Source organism: Papio anubis, unplaced genomic scaffold, assembly GCF_008728515.1.
Source record: "Papio anubis isolate 15944 unplaced genomic scaffold, Panubis1.0 scaffold1695, whole genome shotgun sequence".
NCBI lineage: Eukaryota > Metazoa > Chordata > Mammalia > Primates > Cercopithecidae > Papio > Papio anubis.
The window spans coordinates 1-12,187 of record NW_022161685.1 but is presented as its reverse complement, the minus strand read 5'-3'; the positions used below and the strand labels follow the sequence as shown (position 1 = coordinate 12,187).

At 44.8% G+C, this 12,187-nt stretch overlaps 2 pseudogenes; both read left to right on the top strand.

Moving 5' to 3' along the window:
* The first annotated feature begins 3,545 nt into the window (after positions 1 to 3,545).
* Positions 3,546 to 4,044, top strand: LOC116272708 (annotated as a pseudogene).
* Positions 4,045 to 9,559: 5,515 nt separating this feature from the next.
* LOC110742441 lies at positions 9,560 to 10,331 on the top strand (annotated as a pseudogene).
* The last annotated feature ends 1,856 nt before the right edge of the window (positions 10,332 to 12,187 follow it).

The window sequence follows — 12,187 nt, the reverse complement described above, 5'->3', positions numbered from 1 at the left end:
GGGCTCTGGCAGGTTGGGGCACCACAGAGCCAGCCTTCCTGACAATGTCGTCTGTCCCAGTGACTCACCAGAAGTCACAGCGCCCAGATTAGTTTTGTGTTGATAGAAAATTTTAAAGTGTTATGTTACATAATTTTACGCTTTTTGAGGAGGCAAATAAGTCTCTCTGGCTCAGCCGCTACTCATGGCATCTCTCTAATGTGCTTGAAGACGGTCAGATCTGTGGGTTCCCACCCTCAGTGAAGACCTGCGCTTCCCTGCTGGGTCTATTTTCTGGTGTCTTTGCCTGTTGGTTGCCCCATGACTGGTGACCTCATGCCCTCTGGTGGAAGCCATGCTCTCTTGCTCATTGAGGGTTGGAAAACTGGAAAATTGTGCTCCACGAGGATAGGCGGTAACATTGGTGCTGTGTGGCACTGTCATCACCCGCACTTGAAGGGGAAGCCGTGTTTCAGAAAGTACAAAACGTGGCCCCATCCCTTGGCTGCCAAGTGGCTGCCAGGCGGCCTAGTGGCAATGTGAGCCCGAGTGGACCACACTGTGATGCAGGACAGGGTGGATTCAACGGCCCCTTCCCAGCTCAGGGATTGACTGCAGGGCTGGTGGTAACCAGGGCTGAGAGGAACCTGGAGACATGCTGGGGTGGGGCCGGGTGAGAGCCTGGAGAGAGCCTCCACCGGTCCTCACAGGGCCTGGGGAGACATACTGAGGAGGGGGCACCTGCCCCTCCACTCTGCCTCACCATTGTCCCCCAGCCACACTGGCATCCCTGGTGTCCACCAGGCACTTTTCACGTGTCTCTTCCTTAACCTTCAGAACCTCTCCGTGAGGTCCGTGTTGGATTTGCATTTCCAGAGTTGAGGGAAGACTCTGAGCCTGGGAGACTCCATAGGGCGGGGTCCACACTCTATGACTGACGCCACAGTTGAGCCACAGCAGCTTGAACTTCGGACCCCAGAGTGTTCTGAGCTCTGAGTTGCTCTGGGCTGGCGGTGCCCTGTGCCAGCTGCACTGAGGCAGCCGTGTGCCTGCTGGTCCTACAGGATTCGCCACCTGAAACCAGAAGCAGATCAGGATTTCCCAAATTGTCTCTAGCCCTGATGGGTGACATCTCCACTGTTTTAATAAGGCAATAATCGCAGCTACCACTTCTGTGGTGGGTGCTGCCATGTGCCAGGCATCTTTCTGGGTACTTGGCATATGTGAACACACACATTTACAATGGAAGCTCGTGAAGCACAGAGAGGTTAAGTGACTTGGTCAAGGTCACACAGCAAGTAGTGGAGCTGGAATTTGAGCTGAGACAGTCTCTGTCATCATATTCAGGCCCCCACTGCTGTTCACATACAGTGAGACTGGAGGTGGGAAGAAGCTGGGGTGTAAGCTGCTGGTTGGCATGGAGTACACATGGCCTTTGTAGTAAGCTGGAGCCTGTGGCCACCCAAAGGTGGATTTGTGCATGAGCTGAGAGGACAGATTTCTAATGTGCCAGATGAGGTGAGTAGAGATTATGCACCTGTGTCTTCTGTAGCCTTGTCCTCCCCGCCTTTGTCATCATCTCCTGAGGATGGAGCATCTGTCACACTGAGCGGCACCACTCCTGCTGGGTGAGTCGCTGCAGCTGCAGGTCAGGTCCCCAGGGTCCTTGTGAGAGGCAGTCAGCACCTGCAGCTGGGGCTCCACCAGGATGCATTTTGAGGACACCAGCTCTGCACCATCCTTGGCCCAGAAGGCCACCCCATGGGACCCTCCAGGCACGGAGCACCCACCCCCGCGTCCCTGATGCCAAAGAACAACTGTACCTGCTGGTTTCAAGACCTCGACGCTTCGCAGCAGGCCTTGAGGAGGAAGGATCGGCTCAGAGCCTGGGGTCTGCCAGACAACATTCAAACAAACTTAAAGTTCAGAAAGAAAAAAAAAAAAAAACCTGTCTCAACTGACAGCTGTATGTTTAGCAAAACTCTGTCAGATATAATGGAGAAATTCAGACATGCACAGGTAAATAAAAGTTACGGTGTTTGTCTCTGGTAATCCTATTCTACAATTAATGCTAAAAGGAATGCTTCACACTGAAATAAAATACATTAGATAGCAACTTGAAGCTATCTGAAGCAAAGAAGGCATTGTTAAAAGTAAACTGTGTAGAACTTATCTGTAAAAACAGTCTGATACTCTGAAGGGAAATAAAGTTTTACAACCGCTTTAACTTGTGTACTTGGAATAAGTTCTCCCCATTGACATAATCTTGTTCAGTCTCAAAATTATTTACACATCTAATATATCTTTAGTGGCATATTTCATTCATCATAATGTTATTTTTATTCTTAATTACCATTGCCTGTTTTATTTCTCCATCCAAAACAGTGCAGAAGCTGCTTTTGGTTGGCTGGGCTCCTCAGCAGTGGCAGCTGCCAGGTCAGCCCTGGTGAGTGGGCGACTCAACTGCTGTGCCCATGCAGTGTCCATTGCAGCCACCACTGCCACTTTGTGCAGGGACTCCATGAGCAAGCTGTGTGTGGCTGGAGTGGCATTGGCGGTCTGTCAAGCATTTCACTCACCTGATTACAGGGAGCCCAGCCCCTTAAAGACCCTCTGCAGGCATCCACACACACAACCAGTATCGCCATGCACTCGGCCTAGCAAGAGGTCTATGCATTCTCCTCCTCACCTCCCAGTTTTCCAATCCTACTTTCCCCAAGTTCATGACTGGCTGGGCCAAGGCATGGCTTCACGCCCATGACCTGCCCATTCATGCACTACTGGGCATCATTTCACACCCCCACCTCCTATATGGGCTTGTTTAAGGATTCTCATGCCCTGGCTTGAGAGCCATTTCCAAAGCTGTTCTGGTGTCAGCTCCCAAGCCTACTGCTGTTGTTGTAGATTTTCCTCTTTGCATGTATTTATTTCCTGAATTAAAAACAATTGCACTAATTTTTTTTCAATTCAGCATTTCCAAGGATATGCAGTAGAGTGATTCTTCTAGTGTACATAGAATCTTGTTTCCACCAGCAATGTATATTTGAGGGAAGCACAGCATGCATGGAGAGAAAGGAGGACAATCCACAAGTGGGCAGTGAGTTTCACAAAGTGAACACTGGGTAAACAACACCCACATCAGACACCAATCACAGCCTGCCGAAAACACCCATGCAGTATCCATCGCAGTCACCACGGTACACTTTGTGCAGGTGGACTCCATGAGCAAGCCCCAGGCTCTTTCTTTGCTTTATAGAAACTTGACTCAGGCTGGTGTCCAGTGAAGAAATCCCAGGCGCATGGAAAGGAGAGGGGGTCTCAGGCTGTGAGTGATCTGTAAAGGAAGCGCAGGGTGGTGCGCCGCTGCGCTGCCCTGCTCCCAGGAGGTGAATGCTCAGGAAGGCTGGGCTTTGAGGTGGAGACAGGGATGTCATTGCTCATCCTCCAGGTTCAAAGTGCAAACCTTCCGGGCCAATCTTGGCCACGCGTTCTGGTGGCGAGCTGCTCCCAGCGTCGCCGTCGGCTCGTTTGCCAAACTGCATCTCGCTTGTGTCCCAGAACACGGCATGGCAAGAACAGGACATGCCCCAGCTTCACTCAGGAATGAATTTAGGTATTTCCAGAGAATGACACAAACTCTTCAGGAGAAGGTTAACAGAATCGGTGTTATGTGTAGAAAGATCTGGTTCTCCATTCCCGAGAAATAACCTAGACTTAGCGATAGAATTAATTTAATTAAGCGCAGAGAACTCATGAACCTCCACAAGCAGCCCATTTTCTTGCCAGAAGTCTGGATGATATCTTAAAACTTACTGAACAACCAGAATCAGCAAATAAAGTAGAGATGATTTGGATAATTGGTGACAGTTTTACTTATAAAGAAGCCATGAATCACCCAGGACATCTTAAACTATTTGTGACAAGGATCATGCGGACTTTGAAAAATGACACGCTTTTTCCAGAAATTGATTTGGAGAAATATAAACTTCTGCCAGAATACCTATGTTCTCTCTCTCTGATGTCCAGGAGGAGAAAGACATTAAGCTCAAATTTGAAGTATATTAAAAGAATGACAATATGAAGGTGTTTTCTAGTTTAAGTTGTTCTCCTCTGAAAAAAAAAAAAAAATTATATTTTATACATGAGAAGAAAAAGACTTATTGACTTTAGATCTATGAATAATTATTTCTACAACGGTTTTTATTCAAGACTCAATCTTGAATATAGCAGATACCCATTTATGAAACATTCTTGCTATAACTAAGTGCCTCTCTAAGACCCCAACTGATCTCTGCACCTGCTACAGTGAGCTGCCATTCCACACCCATCGCATTACATGGGACACTGGCCAGTCCTGACATTGTCGGGCTTTTCAAATGTGGGTAGTGATTTATTAAAGATGAAGATGCATACCCTCCAACTGGAGCAGTTTCACTAGTGGAAAATCAAATCTTCCTAATGCGGTATATCTATAGAGGTTTGTAGACATATGTTGCAGCCTTGTTTGTAACAGTGAAAAATTGAAACAACCTGGAAGTCCAGTGATGGGAAATGAATATATTTCTGTCTTAGACTGGGGAAGCCAAAGCAGATTCCAAGACTGAAATTTCAGTGAAAGCAGTTTATTTTCAGGGCTACCAGAAATCATCATCATCAATTGAGGTAGCGGGAGAAATGAAACTGAAAAGGTAAGAAAAGCAGTTTAAAGTCAGTGAGCATGTTCTCATCGGGTATCAAGCCCATACTGCTGAGATACGGGAAACAGAGGGGAGAAAGCTGAGTATTGATCCTCCACTCCTGGCTGTCAGCTCCCCTGTCCTGTGTGTGGGTGAACGTATCTAGCTGCTCTATAGCAAGTCCTGCAAGCAGTAAGAAGCTGCTACATGCATGGGAACCATGAATGGCAAACATTTTAAAGCAATTCCATGTTTAAGTATGTAAGCTCTTCATACCGCCATTTTTTTTTTGACAGAGTTTCTGCTCTGTTACCCAGATGGAGGCAGTGGCTGACCAGCTTCACTGCAGCCTCCCAACTCCCGGGTTCAATTCCTCCTGCCTCAGGTTTCCAAGCATGGGACTACAGGTGCGCGCCACCACACCCCAGCTTAATTTTGTGTTTTTTGTGCAGACAAGGTTTCACCATGTTGGTCAGGCTGGTCTCGAACTCCTGACCTCAAGGATACGCCCACCCGGCCTCCCAAAGTGTTGGGATTACAGGCGTGAGCCACCACACCTGACTTTATTCTTTTTATGTAATAAAAGTATAAAAGCCATACATGGTTTACTGGAAATATTTTATGATTTAAAAATACAGAAGCAGGAAACCCAATTCTAAGTTCAAGTGAGGGATCGTGGTAGTTTGAACCAGAAGGTTGCATGTAGTAAGAACTGTGATTTAAGATATATATATTTTAAAGTTGGAAGAAGCAGGATATTCTGATGGAGTTTGACTTTGGTTTGGGCCCACTGAGCTTCGAAAAGATGCCTTGAGAAATGAAGGAAGAAGAGAGAATAAAAGAAAACTGGCCAGGCACAGGCTCACGCCTGTAACACATTGGCTCAGCATTTTGGGAGGCAGAGACAGACAGATCCCTTTGAGACCAGCTTGGGCAACATGGGTGAAGCCCCCATCTCTCCAAAATACAAAAATTGGCTGGGCCCTGTGGCTCACTCAGTCCCACTGCCTCAGGGGCTGAGGTGGATGAATCCGAGTCTCGAGACTGTCACGGGCTGCAGGGACTTCCAGTAGGATTGCCCACTGCACTCCAGCCTGGGTGACAGAAGAGACTTCTCTCAAAAGAAAGCTGAAAACAATGGAAGCATGATCAGAATTTAGAAAGAAAGTTATTTCTAACGAATAAATCCATATTCACCCAAATAATCAAGGATGAAGGTAAATAATACATTTTTAGGGCCAGCAAAGACTAGGATTCATGGACCCTTTCTTGGGAAGCTATTGGAGAAAATACTCCAGCAAATGAAGGAGGAGACAAACCAGAGAATGACATGGATCCAGCAAACAGGATCCAACATTAGGAAATATTCCAGCTATGGAGCTGGCTTAAAACAAAAACAAACAAACAAAAACAGTAGAAATATTATTGTGGTTAGCTGGGTGGAATGACTCATGCCTGCAGTCCCAGCTACTCAGGAGGCTAAAAGCAAGAGGTTGGCTTGAGTCCAACATTTCCAGACCAGCCTGGCCACCATAGTGAGATTCCCTTCTCTTAAAAATAATAATAGGTATTGCCAGATTTGGGGCATTTGGAAAGAAGTTCATTGAAGATAAAGCAAAGTGAAAAACAAGGGGGAAGGGTATAGGTAATCATTAATTTAGGGCAGAAGGAAGTACAGGATAGGAAGTAAGAGCATAATACTTGTTCTTCTCAACAATGAGCAATATGTACATAGTCATAATGATGTGTGGTGACTGCTTAGCCTCTAACTCTGGTAACTATTACTTTGGGACAATATAGGAGGAAAAGTGAAGATAGTATGGTGTAAGAGCTAAATCCCTATCTGTCATTCAAAACGCCTAAAATGTGTGTAAAATAATCAAGAAATGGCTAAGTAGTTATGTGTGCGGAGAAAACAGAAGACATTGCTAAAAGAGTTGGAAAGTCATTGCTCTGGAGGATTAGGGAAGGACGGGCAGGGGACGGTTAGGATGCATTATAAACTGAGAAGAGGCTTTTAAAATTATATGTATTAATATATGCACCCGACTGAAAAAAACTGAAAATAATAATTTAGGAAAAACCCATGAAGGCAGCTACAGAAGGAAAAACTGAGTGCACTCAAATTGTTAATGGAAAAGACAAGAGATAACAATATTGCAGTTAGATGTAAAATACCACGCAGAGAAATTATTAACACTTCAAAAACCACCACTTTTCCGCCTCTAAGAATCCCTGTCATAATAAAAGCAACATATTGCTGGTCAGTGTGTCTGAAAGACACAGACATCAGTATGACGACATGCAATGAAGCCATTCATTTTTAAACTTCAAACTAGTACTGGTGAACATACCAAGATAATAAAAGTCATATATGACAACCCCACAGCCACGAATGAAAGCAAAAAGCCGAAAACAGTCCCTTTGGCCCATCAAAGCTACAGCGTGCTCTTCTTCACTGTCTCAATACATGTAGTATTGAAGTTTAGGTAAGAGAGAAAGGATATCAGCAGTGAGCAGATGAAAACAAATTACCTTTCAGCTTGCAACATTTATTCCCAGGAAAACCAGCTCAGCTGAAAAGTTTCTTGCTGATGTTTCAGTAAAGTTCAGATACAAAATGGCAGAAAGTCACAAGCCTTGGCTGGGGTCAATAGAGCCAAAGCAGAGAGCCCAAACCGCAAATGGTGCAGCTTCATTCAATGACCTGACCCCCGCCTGTCTGATTGTTGTATAGAATGTTTGTGACTTCTGCCATTGATTTTGTATCCTGAGACTTTACTGAAGTTGCTTATCAGCTTAAGAAGTTTTTCAGCTGAAACAATGGGGTTTTCTAGATATAGATCATGTCATTTGCAAACAAAGACAATTTGACTTCCTCCTTCCTGTTTGAATATCCTCTTTCTCTTAATACCTGATTGCCCTGGACCAGAACTTCCAATACTTCGTCTTGAGTAGACTGGTGAGAGAGGCATCCTTGTCTTGTGCTGGTGTTAAGGAATGTTTCAGCTTTTGCCATTCAGTATGATACTGGCTGTGAGTTTGTCATATATGACTTTTATTATCTTGAGGTATGTTCCTTGGAATACCTAGTTTGATTGAGAAAGAGTTTAAAAATATGAATGTTTCATGAATTTGCATAAATACCTTTTGAGCAGGGGCCATGCTAATCTCTCTGCATCTTCAATTTAATATATGCTGCCAAAGCGAGTACTGACCACAAGTTCTTAGAAGTGGAGATGGGTGAAGAACTGTAAGTGAGACGGAGGTTGAATTCCTCATCTGCAGTAATTTCTGCATTCAACAAAATGTGATTATTCCTGTCTTTATTCTTAATCAAGTGGTAAAATGCATTACAGATTTAAAGTTTAAATATTCTTAGTCCAGGGGATGAACAACCCAAGCAGGATATTTAATTTATTTAGGCTCACTGGTGTGACACAGTCTAGTATTACTTTTCTCAGTATTTTTACCTCTAATTGTTTCCAAAGTGATTATCATATCATGCTTTTCTTATGTATCTCTTTGCTGGTTTTAGGGGAATCAATGTTATTTATACATAAACACAATGAGTTTACTATCATTTCACCATGTTTCCTCATTCTCTTGAATATTATGTATAAATCAGTAGCCTTCTTCAAAGTTTTGTAGAACTTATCTGTAAAATGGTCTGATATGCCTGAAGGGAAAAAGTTTTACAAACTGTTTTAACTTCTTTTACTTGTAATAAGTTCCTCCTTACTGACATAATCTGTTCATAGTCTCAAAATTATTTAAACCTGTACTATATTTTTAGTGGCATTTTTATCTATCGTAATGTTATTTTATTCTTAATTACCATTGCCTGTTTTATTTCTCCGTCCAAAAAAAGCAGCTGCTTTTGGTTAGCTGGGCCCTCAGCAGTGGCAGCTGCCAGGTCAGCCCTGGTGAGTGGCGACTCAATTGCTGTGCCCATGCAGTGTCCATCGCAGCCACCATGGCCACTTTGTGCAGGGACTCCATGAGCAAGCCCTGTGCGACTGAGTGGCATCGTCCATCAAGCCATCTCACCCACCTGGTTACAGGGAGCCCCAGCCCCCTAAAGACCCTCTGGTAGGCATCCACACACAACCACTATCGTCACACACTCAGCCTATAGCAAGAGGTCTATGCGTACCTCTCTCCTCTACCTCCCAATTTTCCAACTCTATTTTCCCCAAGTTCGTGACTGGCCAGCCAAGGCATGAGCCACTGCCCATGACTCATTCATTCATGCACTACTGGGCATCATTTCACACCCCCCACCTCCCATGGGCTTGTTAGGGTTTGATTCCTAGTTCGTGGCTTGAGAGCCATTTCCAAAGCTGTTCTGGTGTCAGCTCCCAAGCCTACTGCTGTTGTTGTAGATTTTCCTGTTTACGTGTATTTATTTCCTGGAATTAAAAACAATTGCACTAATTTTTTTCAATTCACTATTTCCAACGATATGCAGTAGGAGTGATTCTTCTTAGTGTAGATAGAATTGCTTCAAAACACCAGCAATGTATATTTGAGGGAAGGACAGCATGCATGGAGAAAGGAGGACAATCCACAAGTGGGCAGTGGAGTTTCACAAAGTGAACACTCGGGTAAACAACATCCACCTCAAAGTACACCAATCACAGCCTGCCGGAAATACCCATGCAGTGTCCATCGCAGCCCCCACGGCCGCTTTGTGCAGGGACTCCATGAGCAAGCCCTGTGAACTTCTTTTTCTTTACAGGAAACTTGACTCAGGCTGGTGTCCAGTGAAGAAATCCCAGGTGCATGGAAAGGAGAGGAGGACCTCAGGGCTGCGAGTGAGCTGCAAAGGGAAGCGCATGGACCACCAGGTGGCGCTGCTGCGCTGCTCCCGCTCCCAGGAGGTGAATGCTCAGGAAGGGCTTTGAGGTGGAGACAGGGATGTCATTGCTCATCCTCCAGGTTCAGAGTAAAAACCTTCCGGCCAATCTTGGCCGCGCGTTCTGGTGTAGCGAGCGGGCTCGGAGGTGCTCACCGCTGCTGTCATGGTTCGTTTGCTAAACTGCATCGTCGCTGTGTCCCAGACACGGGCGTTGGCAAGAACCGGGACCTGCCCTGGCCACCACTCAGGAATGAATTTAGGTATTTCCAGAGAATGACACAGACTCTTCAGTAGAAGGTAAACAGAATCTGGTGGTATGTGTAGGAAGATCTGGTTCTCCATTTCTGAGAAGAATCGATCTTTAAAGGATAGAATTAATTCAATTCTCAGCAGAGAACTCAAGGAACTTCCACAAGGAGCTCATTTTCTTGCCAGAAATCTGGATGATATCTTAAAACTTACAGAACAACCAGAATTAGCAAAAAAAGTAGAGATTATTTGGATAGTTGGTGGCAGTTCTGTTTATAAGGAAGCCATGAATCACCCAAGCCATCTTAAACTATTTGTGACAAGGATCATGCGGGACTTTGAAAGTGACACGTTTTTTCCAGAAATTGATTTGGAAAAATATAAACTTCTGCCAGAATACCCAGGTGTTCTCTCTGATGTCCAGGAGGAGAAAGACATTAAGTTCAAATTTGAAGTATATGAGAAGAATGATTAATATGAAGGTATTTTCTGGTTTATTTTAAGTTGTTCCCCTCCCTCTGGAAAAAAAAATTATATATTTTTACAAGAGAAGAAAAAGACTTGTTGACTTTAGATCTATGAATAATTATTTCAAACATAATTTTTTTTTTTGAGACTGAGTCTGGCTCTGTCGCCCAGGCTGGAGTGCAGTGGCCGGATCTCAGCTCACTGCAAGCTCCGCCTCCCGGGTTTACGCCATTCTCCTGCCTCAGCCTCCGGAGTAGCTGGGACCACAGGCGCCCGCCACCTCGCCCAGCTAGTTTTTTGTATTTTTTAGTAGAGACGGGGTTTCACCGTGTTAGCCAGGATGGTCTCGATCTCCTGACCTTGTGATCCGCCCGTCTCAGCCTCCCAAAGTGCTGGGATTACAGGCTTGAGCCACCGCGCCCGGCTGAATAATTATTTCTAAGCAACGTGTTTTTATTCCGCACTAGTGTTGAATATATCAGATACCACTTATGAAATATTCTTGCTATAACTAAGTGCCTCTGCAAGACCCCAACTGAGTCCCTGCACCTGCTACAGTGAGCTGCCATTCCACATCCATCGCACATGGGACTCTGGCCAGTCCTTGACATTGTCAGGCTTTTCAAATGTCAGTAGTATTTATTAAGATGAAGATACACATACCTTCCAACTGAGCACTTTCACTAGTGGGAAATACCGAAATCTTCCTACCTGTATATCTAGAGGTTTGTAGACATATATTGCAGCCTTGTTTGTAAGAGTGAAGAATTGAAAGCAACCTGGAAGTCCAGTGATGGGAAAATGAATATATTTCAGTCTTTTGGGGAACCCAAAGCAGGTTCCAAGACTGAAATTTCAGTGAAAGCAGTTTATTTGCTAGGCCTTACCAGAAATCATCAATTGAGGTATGGAGAAATGGAACTGAGAATGTAAGGAAACCAGTTTAAAGTCAGTGAGCAGGTTCTCATCGGTAACAAGCTCCATACTGCTGAGATACAGGAAAATAGAGGGGAGAAAGCTGGAGTATTGATCCTCCACTCCTTGGTTGTCAGCTCCCTGTCTTGTGTGTGGGTGGAACGTACTCCAGCTGCCCTATAGCAAGTCCCAGGTGTTTGCAGTAAGAAGCTGCTGGCATGCATGGGAACCGTGAATGGCAAACACTTAAAGCAATTCCATGTTTAAGTATATAACCTCTTCATATCTTTTTTTTTTTTTTTTTTTTTTTTTGGTCAGAGTTTCGTTCTTGTTACCCAGATGGAGTACTGTGGCGCGACCTCTGCTCACTGCAACCTCCAACTTCCCGGCTTCAAGCGATTCTCCTGCCTCAGGCTCTCAAGTAGCTGGGACTACAGGCATGCACCACAACACCTGGCTAATTTTGTGTTTTTCGTGCAGATGAGGTTTCACCATGTTGGTCATGCTGGTCTCAAACTCCTGACCTCAAGTGATACGCCCGCCTCAGCCTCCCAAAGTGCTGGGATTACAGGCGTGAGCCACCACACCTGGCAGATCTTTATTCTTTTTATGTAGTAAAAAGTATAAAGTCACACATGGTTTATTTGAAATATTTTGATTTAAAAAAATATTGAAGCAGGAAAACCAATTCTAACTTCAAGTGAGGGATCGTGGTAGTTTGAACGAGAAGGTTGCATGTAGTAAGAAACTGTGATTTAAGATATATTTTAAAGTTGGAAGTAGCAGGTTATTCTGATGGAGTTTGACTTTGGTTTGGGGCCCACTGAGTTTGAGATGCCTTTGAGAAATGAAGGAAGAAGAGAGGGAATAAAAGAAAAACTGGCCAGGCACAGTGGCTCACGCCTGTAACACATTGGCTCAGCATCTTGGGAGGCCTAGACAGGCAGATCCCTTGAGACCAGCTTGGGCAACATGGTGAGGTCCCATCTCTACAAAAAATACAAAAGTTGGCTGGGCCCTGTGGCGCCCACCTGTAGTC